Here is an 18,480-nt window from a genome sequence, read left to right as displayed (position 1 = left end):
GGCATTCGCATACCTAAAGAAAGTCATAGTTACTCATTGCAGTTGCTCCCCGTTTTATAACAGTCACAACTACTAGCTTTCTCTGGCCAGTTCACCTGAAGCGATACGCCATTATCTGTCAACCTAAAGACTTTCACAGTACTTCTGCTGGGAGCTTCTCGAGTTTGCCGATGTATTTCGCCTGTTGACGAGGCATTTGGCTACCTTAAGAGAGTCATAGTTACTCCTATCAGTTGCTCCCCGTTTCACCACAGTCACATTTTCAAGCTTCCTCTATCCAGTTCTCCTGAAGCAATACGCCATTATCTGTCAACCTAAAGACTATCACAGTACTCCTTCTGGGAGCTTCTCGAGTTTGCCGATGTATTTCGCCTGTTGACGAGGCATTTGGCTACCTAAAGGGAGTCATAGTTACTCATTGCATGTTGCTCCACGTTTTATAACAGTCACAACTACAAGCTTTCTCTGGCCTGTTCACCTGAAGCGGTACGCCAATATCTGTCGACATAAAGACTTTCACAGTACTCCTGCTGGGAGCTTCTCGAGTTTGCCGATGTATTTCGCCTGTTGACGAGGCACTTGTCTACCTTAAGAGAGTCGTAGTTAGTCCTGTCAGTAGCTCACCGTTTTTCCACAGTCACATTTTCAAGCTTCTTTTAGCCACTTCCCGTGAAGCGATACGCCAATATCTGTCGACATAAAGACTTTCACAGTACTCCTGCCGGTACCTTCTCGAGTTTGCCGATGTATTTCCCCTATTGACGAGGCAATTGTCTACCTTAAGAGAGTCGTAGTTAGTCCAGTCAGTTGCTCCCCGTTTTAATACAGTCACATTTTCAAGCTTCCTTTAGCCAGTTCCCGTGAAGCAATACGCCAATATATGTCGACATAAAGACTTTCACAGTACTCCTGCCGGGAGCTTCTCGAGTTTGCCGATGTATTTCGCCTGTTGACGAGGCATTTGCATACCTAAAGAGAGTCATAGTTGCTCATTGCAGTTGCTCCCCGTTTTATAACAGTCACAACTACAAGCTTTCTCTGGCCAGTTCACCTGAAGCGATACGCCAATATCTGTCGACATAAACACTTTCACAGTACTCCTGCTGGGAGCTTCTCGTGTTTGCCGATGTATTTCGCCTGTTGACGAGGCATTTGGCTACCTGAAGAGAGTCATAGTTACTCCTGTCAGTTGCTCCCCGTTTTACCACAGTCATATTTTCAAGCTTCCTCTATCCAGTTCACCAGAAGTGATACGCCATTATCTGTCAACCTAAAGCCTTTCACAGTACTCCTGCCGGTATCTTCTCGAGTTTGCCGATGTATTTCGCCTAATGACGAGGCAATTGTCTACCTTAAGAGAGTCATAGTTAGGCCTGTCAGATGTTTCCCGTTTTACCACAGTCACAATTTGAAGCTTCCTTTAGCCGGATCACCTGAAGCGATGCGCCATTATCTGTCGACATAAAGACTTTCACAGTAGTCCTGCTGGGAGCTTCTCGTGTTTGCCGATATATTTCGCCTGTTGACGAGGCATTTGGCTACCTGAAGAGAGTCGTAGTTACTCCTGTCAGTTGCTCCCCGTTTTAATACAGTCACATTCTCAAGCTTCCTTTAGCCAGTTCCCGTGAAGCGATACGCCAATATCTGTCGACATAAAGACTTTCACAGTACTCCTGCCGGGAGCTTCTCGAGTTTGCCGATGTATTTCGCCTGTTGACGAGGCATTTGGCTACCTAAAGGGAGTCATAGTTACTCATTGCATGTTGCTCCACGTTTTATAACAGTCACAACTACAAGCTTTCTCTGGCCTGTTCACCTGAAGCGGTACGCCAATATCTGTCGACATAAAGACTTTCACAGTACTCCTGCTGGGAGCTTCTCGAGTTTGCCGATGTATTTCGCCTGTTGACGAGGCATTTGTCTACCTTAAGAGAGTCGTAGTTAGTCCTGTCAGTAGCTCACCGTTTTTCCACAGTCACATTTTCAAGCTTCTTTTAGCCACTTCCCGTGAAGCGATACGCCAATATCTGTCGACATAAAGACTTTCACAGTACTCCTGCCGGGAGCTTCTCGAGTTTGCCGATGTATTTCGCCTGTTGACGAGGCATTTGGCTACCTAAAGGGAGTCATAGTTACTCATTGCAGTTGCTCCGCGTTTTATAACAGTCACATCTACAAGCTTTCTCTGGCCAGTTCACCTGAAGCGATACGCCATTATCTGTCAACCTAAAGACTTTCACAGTACTTCTGCTGGGAGCTTCTCGAGTTTGCCGATGTATTTCGCCTGTTGACGAGGCATTTGGCTACCTTAAGAGAGTCATAGTTACTCCTATCAGTTGCTCCCCGTTTCACCACAGTCACATTTTCAAGCTTCCTCTATCCAGTTCTCCTGAAGCAATACGCCATTATCTGTCAACCTAAAGACTATCACAGTACTCCTTCTGGGAGCTTCTCGAGTTTGCCGATGTATTTCGCCTGTTGACGAGGCATTTATCTACCTTAAGAGAGTCGTAGTTAGTCCTGTCAGTTGCTCCCCGTTTTTCCACAGTCATATTTTCAAGCTTCCTCTATCCAGTTCACCTGAAGCGATACGCCATTATCTGTCAACCTAAAGCCTTCACAGTACTCCTGCCGGTATCTTCTCGAGTTTGCCGATGTATTTCGCCTAATGACGAGGCAATTGTCTACCTTAAGAGAGTCATAGTTAGTCCTGTCAGATGTTTCCCGTTTTACCACAGTCACATTTTGAAGCTTCCTTTAGCCGGATCACCTGAAGCGATGCGCCATTATCTGTCGACATAAAGACTTTCACAGTAGTCCTGCTGGGAGCTTCTCGTGTTTGCCGATATATTTCGCCTGTTGACGAGGCATTTGGCTACCTGAAGAGAGTCATAGTTACTCCTGTCAGTTGCTCCCCGTTTTACCACAGTCACATTTTCAAGCTTCCTTTAGCCAGTTCCCGTGAAGCGATACGCCAATATCTGTCGACATAAAGACTTTTACAGTACTCCTGCCGGGAGCTTCTCGAGTTTGCCGATGTATTTCCCCTGTTGACGAGGCATTTGTCTACCTTAAGAGAGTCGTAGTTAGTCCTGTCAGTAGCTCACCGTTTTTCCACAGTCACATTTTCAAGCTTCTTTTAGCCACTTCCCGTGAAGCGATACGCCAATATCTGTCGACATAAAGACTTTTACAGTACTCCTGCCGGGAGCTTCTCGAGTTTGCCGATGTATTTCCCCTGTTGACGAGGCATTTGGCTACCTGAAGAGAGTCATAGTTACTCCTGTCAGTTGCTCCCCGTTTTACCATAGTCATATTTTCAAGCTTCCTCTATCCAGTTCACCTGAAGCGATACGCCATTATCTGTCAACCTAAAGCCTTTCACAGTACTCCTGCCGGTATCTTCTCGAGTTTGCCGATGTATTTCGCCTAATGACGAGGCAATTGTCTACCTTAAGAGAGTCATAGTTAGTCCTGTCAGATGTTTCCCGTTTTACCACAGTCACATTTTGAAGCTTCCTTTAGCCGGATCACCTGAAGCGATGCGCCATTATCTGTCGACATAAAGACTTTCACAGTAGTCCTGCTGGGAGCTTCTCGTGTTTGCCGATATATTTCGCCTGTTGACGAGGCATTTGGCTACCTAAAGGGAGTCATAGTTACTCATTGCATGTTGCTCCACGTTTTATAACAGTCACAACTACAAGCTTTCTCTGGCCTGTTCACCTGAAGCGGTACGCCAATATCTGTCGACATAAAGACTTTCACAGTACTCCTGCTGGGAGCTTCTCGTGTTTGCCGATGTATTTCGCCTGTTGACGAGGCATTTGTCTACCTTAAGAGAGTCGTAGTTAGTCCTGTCAGTAGCTCACCGTTTTTCCACAGTCACATTTTCAAGCTTCTTTTAGCCACTTCCCGTGAAGCGATACGCCAATATCTGTCGACATAAAGACTTTCACAGTACTCCTGCCGGGAGCTTCTCGAGTTTGCCGATGTATTTCGCCTGTTGACGAGGCATTTGGCTACCTAAAGGGAGTCATAGTTACTCATTGCAGTTGCTCCGCGTTTTATAACAGTCACATCTACAAGCTTTCTCTGGCCAGTTCACCTGAAGCGATACGCCATTATCTGTCAACCTAAAGACTTTCACAGTACTTCTGCTGGGAGCTTCTCGAGTTTGCCGATGTATTTCGCCTGTTGACGAGGCATTTGGCTACCTTAAGAGAGTCATAGTTACTCCTATCAGTTGCTCCCCGTTTCACCACAGTCACATTTTCAAGCTTCCTCTATCCAGTTCTCCTGAAGCAATACGCCATTATCTGTCAACCTAAAGACTATCACAGTACTCCTTCTTGGAGCTTCTCGAGTTTGCCGATGTATTTCGCCTGTTGACGAGGCATTTGTCTACCTTAAGAGAGTCGTAGTTAGTCCTGTCAGTTGCTCCCCGTTTTTCCACAGTCATATTTTCAAGCTTCCTCTATCCAGTTCACCTGAAGCGATACGCCATTATCTGTCAACCTAAAGCCTTTCACAGTACTCCTGCCGGTACCTTCTCGAGTTTGCCGATGTATTTCGCCTAATGACGAGGCAATTGTCTACCTTAAGAGAGTCATAGTTAGTCCTGTCAGATGTTTCCCGTTTTACCACAGTCACATTTTGAAGCTTAATTTAGCCGGATCACCTGAAGCGATGCGCCATTATCTGTCGACATAAAGACTTTCATAGTAGTCCTGCTGGGAGCTTCTCGTGTTTGCCGATGTATTTCCCCTGTTGACGAGGCATTTGGCTACCTGAAGAGAGTCATAGTTACTCCTGTCAGTTGCTCCCCGTTTTACCACAGTCATATTTTCAAGCTTCCTCTATCCAGTTCACCTGAAGCGATACGCCATTATCTGTCAACCTAAAGCCTTTCACAGTACTCCTGGCGGTATCTTCTCGAGTTTGCCGATGTATTTCGCCTAATGACGAGGCAATTGTCTACCTTAAGAGAGTCATAGTTAGTCCTGTCAGATGTTTCCCGTTTTACCACAGTCACATTTTGATGCTTCCTTTAGCCGGATCACCTGAAGCGATGCGCCATTATCTGTCGACATAAAGACTTTCACAGTAGTCCTGCTGGGAGCTTCTCGTGTTTGCCGATATATTTCGCCTGTTGACGAGGCATTTGGCTACCTGAAGAGAGTCATAGTTACTCCTGTCAGTTGCTCCCCGTTTTGATACAGTCACATTTTCAAGCTTCCTTTAGCCAGTTCCCGTGAAGCGATACGCCAATATCTGTCGACATAAAGACTTTCACAGTACTCCTGCCGGGAGCTTCTCGAGTTTGCCGATGTATTTCGCCTGTTGACGAGGCATTTGGCTACCTAAAGGGAGTCATAGTTTCTCATTGCATGTTGCTCCACGTTTTATAACAGTCACAACTACAAGCTTTCTCTGGCCTGTTCACCTGAAGCGGTACGCCAATATCTGTCGACATAAAGACTTTCACAGTACTCCTGCTGGGAGCCTCTCGAGTTTGCCGATGTATTTCGCCTGTTGACGAGGCATTTGGCTACCTTAAGAGAGTCATAGTTACTCCTATCAGTTGCTCCCCGTTTCACCACAGTCACATTTTCAAGCTTCCTCTATCCAGTTCTCCTGAAGCAATACGCCATTATCTGTCAACCTAAAGACTATCACAGTACTCCTTCTGGGAGCTTCTTGAGTTTGCCGATGTATTTCGCCTGTTGACGAGGCAATTGTCTACCTTAAGAGAGTCGTAGTTAGTCCTGTCAGCTGCTCCCCGTTTTTCCACAGTCATATTTTCAAGCTTCCTCTATCCAGTTCACCTGAAGCGATACGCCATTATCTGTCAACCTAAAGCCTTTCACAGTACTCCTGCCGGTATCTTCTCGAGTTTGCCGATGTATTTCGCCTAATGACGAGGCAATTGTCTACCTTAAGAGAGTCATAGTTAGTCCTGTCAGATGTTTCCCGTTTTACCACAGTCACATTTTGAAGCTTCCTCTATCCAGTTCACCTGAAGCGATACGCCATTATCTGTCAACCTAAAGCCTTTCACAGTACTCCTGCCGGTATCTTCTCGAGTTTGCCGATGTATTTCGCCTAATGACGAGGCAATTGTCTACCTTAAGAGAGTCATAGTTAGTCCTGTCAGATGTTTCCCGTTTTACCACAGTCACATTTTGAAGCTTCCTTTAGCCGGATCACCTGAAGCGATGCGCCATTATCTGTCGACATTAAGACTTTCACAGTACTCCTGCTGGGAGCTTCTCGAGTTTGCCGATGTATTTCGCCTGTTGACGAGGCATTTGGCTACCTAAAGGGAGTCATAGTTACTCATTGCATGTTGCACCACGTTTTATAACAGTCACAACTACAAATTTTCTCTGGCCTGTTCACCTGAAGCGGTACGCCAATATCTGTCGACATAAAGACTTTCACAGTACTTCTGCTGGGAGCTTCTCGAGTTTGCCGATGTATTTCGCCTGTTGACGAGGCATTTGTCTACCTTAAGAGAGTCGTAGTTAGTCCTGTCAGTAGCTCACCGTTTTTCCACAGTCACAGTTTCAAGCTTCTTTTAGCCACTTCCCGTGAAGCGATACGCCAATATCTGTCGACATAAAGACTTTCACAGTACTCCTGCCGGGAGCTTCTCGAGTTTGCCGATGTATTTCGCCTGTCGACGAGGCATTTGGCTACCTAAAGGGAGTCATAGTTCCTCATTGCAGTTGCTCCACGTTTTATAACAGTCACATCAACAAGCTGTCTCTGGCCAGTTCACCTGAAGCGATACGCCATTATCTGTCAACCTAAAGACTTTCACAGTACTTCTGCTGGGAGCTTCTCGAGTTTGCCGATGTATTTCGCCTGTTGACGAGGCATTTGTCTACCTTAAGAGAGTCGTAGTTAGTACTGTCAGTTGCTCCCCGTTTTTGCACAGTCATATTTTCAAGCTTCCTCTATCCAGTTCACCTGAAGCGATACGCCATTATCTGTCAACCTAAAGCCTTTCACAGTACTCCTGCCGGTACCTTCTCGAGTTTGCCGATGTATTTCGCCTAATGACGAGGCAATTGTCTACCTTAAGAGAGTCATAGTTAGTCCTGTCAGATGTTTCCCGTTTTACCACAGTCACATTTTGAAGCTTAATTTAGCCGGATCACCTGAAGCGATGCGCCATTATCTGTCGACATAAAGACTTTCACAGTAGTCCTGCTGGGAGCTTCTCGTGTTTGCCGATGTATTTCCCCTGTTGACGAGGCATTTGGCTACCTGAAGAGAGTCATAGTTACTCCTGTCAGTTGCTCCCCGTTTTACCACAGTCATATTTTCAAGCTTCCTCTATCCAGTTCACCTGAAGCGATACGCCATTATCTGTCAACCTAAAGCCTTTCACAGTACTCCTGCCGGTATCTTCTCGAGTTTGCCGATGTATTTCGCCTAATGACGAGGCAATTGTCTACCTTAAGAGAGTCATAGTTAGTCCTGTCAGATGTTTCCCGTTTTACCACAGTCACATTTTGATGCTTCCTTTAGCCAGATCACCTGAAGCGATGCGCCATTATCTGTCGACATAAAGACTTTCACAGTAGTCCTGCTGGGAGCTTCTCGTGTTTGCCGATATATTTCGCCTGTTGACGAGGCATTTGGCTACCTGAAGAGAGTCATAGTTACTCCTGTCAGTTGCTCCCCGTTTTGATACAGTCACATTTTCAAGCTTCCTTTAGCCAGTTCCCGTGAAGCGATACGCCAATATCTGTCGACATAAAGACTTTCACAGTACTCCTGCCGGGAGCTTCTCGAGTTTGCCGATGTATTTCGCCTGTTGACGAGGCATTTGGCTACCTAAAGGGAGTCATAGTTTCTCATTGCATGTTGCTCCACGTTTTATAACAGTCACAACTACAAGCTTTCTCTGGCCTGTTCACCTGAAGCGGTACGCCAATATCTGTCGACATAAAGACTTTCACAGTACTCCTGCTGGGAGCTTCTCGAGTTTGCCGATGTATTTCGCCTGTTGACGAGGCATTTGGCTACCTTAAGAGAGTCATAGTTACTCCTATCAGTTGCTCCCCGTTTCACCACAGTCACATTTTCAAGCTTCCTCTATCCAGTTCTCCTGAAGCAATACGCCATTATCTGTCAACCTAAAGACTATCACAGTACTCCTTCTGGGAGCTTCTCGAGTTTGCCGATGTATTTCGCCTGTTGACGAGGCATTTGTCTACCTTAAGAGAGTCGTAGTTAGTCCTGTCAGCTGCTCCCCGTTTTTCCACAGTCATATTTTCAAGCTTCCTCTATCCAGTTCACCTGAAGCGATACGCCATTATCTGTCAACCTAAAGCCTTTCACAGTACTCCTGCCGGTATCTTCTCGAGTTTGCCGATGTATTTCGCCTAATGACGAGGCAATTGTCTACCTTAAGAGAGTCATAGTTAGTCCTGTCAGATGTTTCCCGTTTTACCACAGTCGCATTTTGAAGCTTCCTTTAGCCGGATCACCTGAAGCGATGCGCCATTATCTGTCGACATAAAGACTTTCACAGTAGTCCTGCTGGGAGCTTCTCGTGTTTGCCGATATATTTCGCCTGTTGACGAGGCATTTGGCTACCTAAAGGGAGTCACAGTTACTCATTGCATGTTGCTCCACGTTTTGTAGCAGTCACAACTACAAGCTTTCTCTGGCCTGTTCACCTGAAGCGGTACGCCAATATCTGTCGACATAAAGACTTTCACAGTACTCCTGCTGGGAGCTTCTCGTGTTTGCCGATGTATTTCGCCTGTTGACGAGGCATTTGTCTACCTTAAGAGAGTCGTAGTTAGTCCAGTCAGTTGCTCCCCGTTTTAATACAGTCACATTTTCAAGCTTCCTTTGGCCAGTTCCCGTGAAGCGGTACGCCAATATCTGTCGGCATAAAGACTTTCACAGTACTCCAGCCGGGAGCTTCTCGAGTTTGCCGATGTATTTCACCTGTTGACGAGGCATTTGCATACCTAAAGAAAGTCATAGTTACTCATTGCAGTTGCTCCCCGTTTTATAACAGTCACAACTACTAGCTTTCTCTGGCCAGTTCACCTGAAGCGATACGCCATTATCTGTCAACCTAAAGACTTTCACAGTACTTCTGCTGGGAGCTTCTCGAGTTGGCCGATGTATTTCGCCTGTTGACGAGGCATTTGGCTACCTTAAGAGAGTCATAGTTACTCCTATCAGTTGCTCCCCGTTTCACCACAGTCACATTTTCAAGCTTCCTCTATCCAGTTCTCCTGAAGCAATACGCCATTATCTGTCAACCTAAAGACTATCACAGTACTCCTTCTGGGAGCTTCTCGAGTTTGCCGATGTATTTCGCCTGTTGACGAGGCATTTGGCTACCTAAAGGGAGTCATAGTTACTCATTGCATGTTGCTCCACGTTTTATAACAGTCACAACTACAAGCTTTCTCTGGCCTGTTCACCTGAAGCGGTACGCCAATATCTGTCGACATAAAGACTTTCACAGTACTCCTGCTGGGAGCTTCTCGAGTTTGCCGATGTATTTCGCCTGTTGACGAGGCACTTGTCTACCTTAAGAGAGTCGTAGTTAGTCCTGTCAGTAGCTCACCGTTTTTCCACAGTCACATTTTCAAGCTTCTTTTAGCCACTTCCCGTGAAGCGATACGCCAATATCTGTCGACATAAAGACTTTCACAGTACTCCTGCCGGTACCTTCTCGAGTTTGCCGATGTATTTCCCCTAATGACGAGGCAATTGTCTACCTTAAGAGAGTCATAGTTAGTCCTGTCAGATGTTTCCCGCTTTACCACAGTCGCATTTTGAAGCTACCTTTAGCCGGATCACCTGAAGCGATGCGCCATTTTCTGTCGACATAAAGACTTTCACAGTAGTCCTGCTGGGAGCTTCTCGTGTTTGCCGATATATTTCGCCTGTTGACGAGGCATTTGGCTACCTAAAGGGAGTCATAGTTACTCATTGCATGTTGCTCCACGTTTTATAACAGTCACAACTACAAGCTTTCTCTGGCCTGTTCACCTGAAGCGGTACGCCAATATCTGTCGACATAAAGACTTTCACAGTACTCCTGCTGGGAGCTTCTCGAGTTTGCCGATGTATTTCGCCTGTTGACGAGGCATTTGTCTACCTTAAGAGAGTCGTAGTTAGTCCAGTCAGTTGCTCCCCGTTTTAATACAGTCACATTTTCAAGCTTCCTTTAGCCAGTTCCCGTGAAGCAATACGCCAATATATGTCGACATAAAGACTTTCACAGTACTCCTGCCGGGAGCTTCTCGAGTTTGCCGATGTATTTCGCCTGTTGACGAGGCATTTGCATACCTAAAGAGAGTCATAGTTGCTCATTGCAGTTGCTCCCCGTTTTATAACAGTCACAACTACAAGCTTTCTCTGGCCAGTTCACCTGAAGCGATACGCCAATATCTGTCGACATAAACACTTTCACAGTACTCCTGCTGGGAGCTTCTCGTGTTTGCCGATGTATTTCGCCTGTTGACGAGGCATTTGGCTACCTGAAGAGAGTCATAGTTACTCCTGTCAGTTGCTCCCCGTTTTACCACAGTCATATTTTCAAGCTTCCTCTATCCAGTTCACCTGAAGTGATACGCCATTATCTGTCAACCTAAAGCCTTTCACAGTACTCCTGCCGGTATCTTCTCGAGTTTGCCGATGTATTTCGCCTAATGACGAGGCAATTGTCTACCTTAAGAGAGTCATAGTTAGTCCTGTCAGATGTTTCCCGTTTTACCACAGTCACAATTTGAAGCTTCCTTTAGCCGGATCACCTGAAGCGATGCGCCATTATCTGTCGACATAAAGACTTTCACAGTAGTCCTGCTGGGAGCTTCTCGTGTTTGCCGATATATTTCGCCTGTTGACGAGGCATTTGGCTACCTGAAGAGAGTCGTAGTTACTCCTGTCAGTTGCTCCCCGTTTTAATACAGTCACATTCTCAAGCTTCCTTTAGCCAGTTCCCGTGAAGCGATACGCCAATATCTGTCGACATAAAGACTTTCACAGTACTCCTGCCGGGAGCTTCTCGAGTTTGCCGATGTATTTCGCCTGTTGACGAGGCATTTGGCTACCTAAAGGGAGTCATAGTTACTCATTGCATGTTGCTCCACGTTTTATAACAGTCACAACTACAAGCTTTCTCTGGCCTGTTCACCTGAAGCGGTACGCCAATATCTGTCGACATAAAGACTTTCACAGTACTCCTGCTGGGAGCTTCTCGAGTTTGCCGATGTATTTCGCTTGTTGACGAGGCATTTGTCTACCTTAAGAGAGTCGTAGTTAGTCCTGTCAGTAGCTCACCGTTTTTCCACAGTCACATTTTCAAGCTTCTTTTAGCCACTTCCCGTGAAGCGATACGCCAATATCTGTCGACATAAAGACTTTCACAGTACTCCTGCCGGGAGCTTCTCGAGTTTGCCGATGTATTTCGCCTGTTGACGAGGCATTTGGCTACCTAAAGGGAGTCATAGTTACTCATTGCAGTTGCTCCGCGTTTTATAACAGTCACATCTACAAGCTTTCTCTGGCCAGTTCACCTGAAGCGATACGCCATTATCTGTCAACCTAAAGACTTTCACAGTACTTCTGCTGGGAGCTTCTCGAGTTTGCCGATGTATTTCGCCTGTTGACGAGGCATTTGGCTACCTTAAGAGAGTCATAGTTACTCCTATCAGTTGCTCCCCGTTTCACCACAGTCACATTTTCAAGCTTCCTCTATCCAGTTCTCCTGAAGCAATACGCCATTATCTGTCAACCTAAAGACTATCACAGTACTCCTTCTGGGAGCTTCTCGAGTTTGCCGATGTATTTCGCCTGTTGACGAGGCATTTGTCTACCTTAAGAGAGTCGTAGTTAGTCCTGTCAGTTGCTCCCCGTTTTTCCACAGTCATATTTTCAAGCTTCCTCTATCCAGTTCACCTGAAGCGATACGCCATTATCTGTCAACCTAAAGCCTTCACAGTACTCCTGCCGGTATCTTCTCGAGTTTGCCGATGTATTTCGCCTAATGACGAGGCAATTGTCTACCTTAAGAGAGTCATAGTTAGTCCTGTCAGATGTTTCCCGTTTTACCACAGTCACATTTTGAAGCTTCCTTTAGCCGGATCACCTGAAGCGATGCGCCATTATCTGTCGACATAAAGACTTTCACAGTAGTCCTGCTGGGAGCTTCTCGTGTTTGCCGATATATTTCGCCTGTTGACGAGGCATTTGGCTACCTGAAGAGAGTCATAGTTACTCCTGTCAGTTGCTCCCCGTTTTACCACAGTCACATTTTCAAGCTTCCTTTAGCCAGTTCCCGTGAAGCGATACGCCAATATCTGTCGACATAAAGACTTTTACAGTACTCCTGCCGGGAGCTTCTCGAGTTTGCCGATGTATTTCCCCTGTTGACGAGGCATTTGTCTACCTTAAGAGAGTCGTAGTTAGTCCTGTCAGTAGCTCACCGTTTTTCCACAGTCACATTTTCAAGCTTCTTTTAGCCACTTCCCGTGAAGCGATACGCCAATATCTGTCGACATAAAGACTTTTACAGTACTCCTGCCGGGAGCTTCTCGAGTTTGCCGATGTATTTCCCCTGTTGACGAGGCATTTGGCTACCTGAAGAGAGTCATAGTTACTCCTGTCAGTTGCTCCCCGTTTTACCATAGTCATATTTTCAAGCTTCCTCTATCCAGTTCACCTGAAGCGATACGCCATTATCTGTCAACCTAAAGCCTTTCACAGTACTCCTGCCGGTATCTTCTCGAGTTTGCCGATGTATTTCGCCTAATGACGAGGCAATTGTCTACCTAAAGAGAGTCATAGTTAGTCCTGTCAGATGTTTCCCGTTTTACCACAGTCACATTTTGAAGCTTCCTTTAGCCGGATCACCTGAAGCGATGCGCCATTATCTGTCGACATAAAGACTTTCACAGTAGTCCTGCTGGGAGCTTCTCGTGTTTGCCGATATATTTCGCCTGTTGACGAGGCATTTGGCTACCTAAAGGGAGTCATAGTTACTCATTGCATGTTGCTCCACGTTTTATAACAGTCACAACTACAAGCTTTCTCTGGCCTGTTCACCTGAAGCGGTACGCCAATATCTGTCGACATAAAGACTTTCACAGTACTCCTGCTGGGAGCTTCTCGAGTTTGCCGATGTATTTCGCCTGTTGACGAGGCATTTGTCTACCTTAAGAGAGTCGTAGTTAGTCCTGTCAGTAGCTCACCGTTTTTCCACAGTCACATTTTCAAGCTTCTTTTAGCCACTTCCCGTGAAGCGATACGCCAATATCTGTCGACATAAAGACTTTCACAGTACTCCTGCCGGGAGCTTCTCGAGTTTGCCGATGTATTTCGCCTGTCGACGAGGCATTTGGCTACCTAAAGGGAGTCATAGTTACTCATTGCAGTTGCTCCACGTTTTATAACAGTCACATCTACAAGCTTTCTCTGGCCAGTTCACCTGAAGCGATACGCCATTATCTGTCAACCTAAAGACTTTCACAGTACTTCTGCTGGGAGCTTCTCGAGTTTGCCGATGTATTTCGCCTGTTGACGAGGCATTTGTCTACCTTAAGAGAGTCGTAGTTAGTACTGTCAGTTGCTCCCCGTTTTTCATCAGTCATATTTTCAAGCTTCCTCTATCCAGTTCACCTGAAGCGATACGCCATTATCTGTCAACCTAAAGCCTTTCACAGTACTCCTGCCGGTACCTTCTCGAGTTTGCCGATGTATTTCGCCTAATGACGAGGCAATTGTCTACCTTAAGAGAGTCATAGTTAGTCCTGTCAGATGTTTCCCGTTTTACCACAGTCACATTTTGAAGCTTAATTTAGCCGGATCACCTGAAGCGATGCGCCATTATCTGTCGACATAAAGAGTTTCACAGTAGTCCTGCTGGGAGCTTCTCGTGTTTGCCGATGTATTTCCCCTGTTGACGAGGCATTTGGCTACCTGAAGAGAGTCATAGTTACTCCTGTCAGTTGCTCCCCGTCTTACCACAGTCACATTTTCAAGCTTCCTCTATCCAGTTCACCTGAAGCGATACGCCATTATCTGTCAACCTAAAGCCTTTCACAGTACTCCTGCCAGTATCTTCTCGAGTTTGCCGATGTATTTCGCCTAATGACGAGGCAATTGTCTACCTTAAGAGAGTCATAGTTAGTCCTGTCAGATGTTTCCCGTTTTACCACAGTCACATTTTGAAGCTTATTTTAGCCGGATCACCTGAAGCGATGCACCATTATCTGTCGACATAAAGACTTTCACAGTAGTCCTGCTGGGAGCTTCTCGTGTTTGCCGATATATTTCGCCTGTTGACGAGGCATTTGGCTACCTAAAGGGAGTCATACTTACTCATTGCATGTTGCTCCACGTTTTGTAGCAGTCACAACTACAAGCTTTCTCTGGCCTGTTCACCTGAAGCGGTACGCCAATATCTGTCGACATAAAGACTTTCACAGTACTCCTGCTGGGAGCTTCTCGAGTTTGCCGATGTATTTCGCCTGTTGACGAGGCATTTGTCTACCTTAAGAGAGTCGTAGTTAGTCCAGTCAGTTGCTCCCCGTTTTAATACAGTCACATTTTCAAGCTTCCTTTAGCCAGTTCCCGTGAAGCGATACGCCAATATCTGTCGACATAAAGACTTTCACAGTACTCCTGCCGGGAGCTTCTCGAGTTTGCCGATGTATTTCGCCTGTTGACGAGGCATTAGCATACCTAAAGAGAGTCATAGTTACTCATTGCAGTTGCTCCCCGTTTTATAACAGTCACAACTACAAGCTTTCTCTGGCCTGTTCACCTGAAGCGGTACGCCAATATCTGTCGACATAAAGACTTTCACAGTACTCATGCTGGGAGCTTCTCGAGTTTGCCGATGTATTTCGCCTGTTGACGAGGGATTTGTCTACCTTAAGAGAGTCGTAGTTAGTCCTGTCAGTAGCTCACCGTTTTTCCACAGTCACATTTTCAAGCTTCTTTTAGCCACTTCCCGTGAAGCGATACGCCAATATCTGTCGACATAAAGACTTTCACAGTACTCCTGCCGGGAGCTTCTCGAGTTTGCCGATGTATTTCGCCTGTTGACGAGGCATTCGGCTACCTAAAGGGAGTCATAGTTACTCATTGCAGTTGCTCCACGTTTTATAACAGTCACATCTACAAGCTTTCTCTGGCCAGTTCACCTGAAGCGATACGCCAATATCTGTCGACATAAACACTTTCACAGTACTCCTGCTGGGAGCTTCTCGTGTCTGCCGATGTATTTCGCCTGTTGACGAGGCATTTGGCTACCTGAAGAGAGTCATAGTTACTCCTGTCAGTTGCTCCCCGTTTTACCACAGTCATATTTTCAAGCTTCCTCTATCCAGTTCACCTGAAGCGATACGCCATTATCTGTCAACCTAAAGCCTTTCACAGTACTCCTGCCGGTATCTTCTCGAGTTTGCCGATGTATTTCGCCTAATGACGAGGCAATTGTCTACCTTAAGAGAGTCATAGTTAGTCCTGTCAGATGTTTCCCGTTTTACCACAGTCACAATTTGAAGCTTCCTTTAGCCGGATCACCTGAAGCGATGCGCCATTATCTGTCGACATAAAGACTTTCACAGTAGTCCTGCTGGGAGCTTCTCGTGTTTGCCGATATATTTCTCCTGTTGACGAGGCATTTGGCTACCTGAAGAGAGTCATAGTTACTCCTGTCAGTTGCTCCCCGTTTTAATACAGTCACATTCTCAAGCTTCCTTTAGCCAGTTCCCGTGCAGCGATACGCCAATATCTGTCGACATAAAGACTTTCACAGTACTCCTGCCGGGAGCTTCTCGAGTTTGCCGATGTATTTCGCCTGTTGACGAGGCATTTGGCTACCTAAAGGGAGTCATAGTTACTCATTGCAGTTGCTCCGCGTTTTATAACAGTCACATCTACAAGCTTTCTCTGGCCAGTTCACCTGAAGCGATACGCCATTATCTGTCAACCTAAAGACTTTCACAGTACTTCTGCTGGGAGCTTCTCGAGTTTGCCGATGTATTTCGCCTGTTGACGAGGCATTTGGCTACCTTAAGAGAGTCATAGTTACTCCTATCAGTTGCTCCCCGTTTCACCACAGTCACATTTTCAAGCTTCCTCTATCCAGTTCTCCTGAAGCAATACGCCATTATCTGTCAACCAAAAGACTATCACAGTACTCCTTCTGGGAGCTTCTCGAGTTTGCCGATGTATTTCGCCTGTTGACGAGGGATTTGTCTACCTTAAGAGAGTCGTAGTTAGTCCTGTCAGTTGCTCCCCGTTTTTCCACAGTCATATTTTCAAGCTTCCTCTATCCAGTTCACCTGAAGCGATACGCCATTATCTGTCAACCTAAAGCCTTCACAGTACTCCTGCCGGTATCTTCTCGAGTTTGCCGATGTATTTCGCCTAATGACGAGGCAATTGTCTACCTTAAGAGAGTCATAGTTAGTCCTGTCAGATGTTTCCCGTTTTACCACAGTCACATTATGAAGCTTCCTTTAGCCGGATCACCTGAAGCGATGCGCCATTATCTGTCGACATAAAGACTTTCACAGTAGTCCTGCTGGGAGCTTCTCGTGTTTGCCGATATATTTCGCCTGTTGACGAGGCATTTGGCTACCTGAAGAGAGTCATAGTTACTCCTGTCAGTTGCTCCCCGTTTTACCACAGTCACATTTTCAAGCTTCCTTTAGCCAGTTCCCGTGAAGCGATACGCCAATATCTGTCGACATAAAGACTTTTACAGTACTCCTGCCGGGAGCTTCTCGAGTTTGCCGATGTATTTCCCCTGTTGACGAGGCACTTGGCTACCTGAAGAGAGTCATAGTTACTCCTGTCAGTTGCTCCCCGTTTTACCATAGTCATATTTTCAAGCTTCCTCTATCCAGTTCACCTGAAGCGATACGCCATTATCTGTCAACCTAAAGCCTTTCACAGTACTCCTGCCGGTATCTTCTCGAGTTTGCCGATGTATTTCGCCTAATGACGAGGCAATTGTCTACCTTAAGAGAGTCATAGTTAGTCCTGTCAGATGTTTCCCGTTTTACCACAGTCACATTTTGAAGCTTCCTTTAGCCGGATCACCTGAAGCGATGCGCCATTATCTGTCGACATAAAGACTTTCACAGTAGTCCTGCTGGGAGCTTCTCGTGTTTGCCGATATATTTCGCCTGTTGACGAGGCATTTGGCTACCTAAAGGGAGTCATAGTTACTCATTGCATGTTGCTCCACGTTTTATAACAGTCACAACTACAAGCTTTCTCTGGCCTGTTCACCTGAAGCGGTACGCCAATATCTGTCGACATAAAGACTTTCACAGTACTCCTGCTGGGAGCTTCTCGAGTTTGCCGATGTATTTCGCCTGTTGACGAGGCATTTGTCTACCTTAAGAGAGTCGTAGTTAGTCCTGTCAGTAGCTCACCGTTTTTCCACAGTCACATTTTCAAGCTTCTTTTAGCCACTTCCCGTGAAGCGATACGCCAATATCTGTCGACATAAAGACTTTCACAGTACTCCTGCCGGGAGCTTCTCGAGTTTGCCGATGTATTTCGCCTGTCGACGAGGCATTTGGCTACCTAAAGGGAGTCATAGTTACTCATTGCAGTTGCTCCACGTTTTATAACAGTCACATCTACAAGCTTTCTCTGGCCAGTTCACCTGAAGCGATACGCCATTATCTGTCAACCTAAAGACTTGCACAGTACTTCTGCTTGGAGCTTCTCGAGTTTGCCGATGTATTTCGCCTGTTGACGAGGCATTTGTCTACCTTAAGAGAGTCGTAGTTAGTACTGTCAGTTGCTCCCCGTTTTTCCACAGTCATATTTTCAAGCTTCCTCTATCCAGTTCACCTGAAGCGATACGCCATTATCTGTCAACCTAAAGCCTTTCACAGTACTCCTGCCGGTACCTTCTCGAGTTTGCCGATGTATTTCGCCTAATGACGAGGCAATTGTCTACCTTAAGAGAGTCATAGTTAGTCCTGTCAGATGTTTCCCGTTTTACCACAGTCACATTTTGAAGCTTAATTTAGCCGGATCACCTGAAGCGATGCGCCATTATCTGTCGACATAAAGACTTTCACAGTAGTCCTGCTGGGAGCTTCTCGTGTTTGCCGATGTATTTCCCCTGTTGACGAGGCATTTGGCTACCTGAAGAGAGTCATAGTTACTCCTGTCAGTTGCTCCCCGTTTTACCACAGTCATATTTTCAAGCTTCCTCTATCCAGTTCACCTGAAGCGATACGCCATTATCTGTCAACCCAAAGCCTTTCACAGTACTCCTGCCGGTATCTTCTCGAGTTTGCCGATGTATTTCGCCCAATGACGAGGCAATTGTCTTCCTTAAGAGAGTCATAGTTAGTCCTGTCAGATGTTTCCCGTTTTACCACAGTCACATTTTGAAGCTTCCTTTAGCCGGATCACCTGAAGCGATGCACCATTATCTGTCGACATAAAGACTTT

This window comes from Schistocerca americana, chromosome X (genome assembly GCF_021461395.2).
Source record: "Schistocerca americana isolate TAMUIC-IGC-003095 chromosome X, iqSchAmer2.1, whole genome shotgun sequence".
In the NCBI taxonomy this organism is placed as follows: domain Eukaryota; kingdom Metazoa; phylum Arthropoda; class Insecta; order Orthoptera; family Acrididae; genus Schistocerca; species Schistocerca americana.
This window is presented reverse-complemented; position numbering follows the sequence as displayed.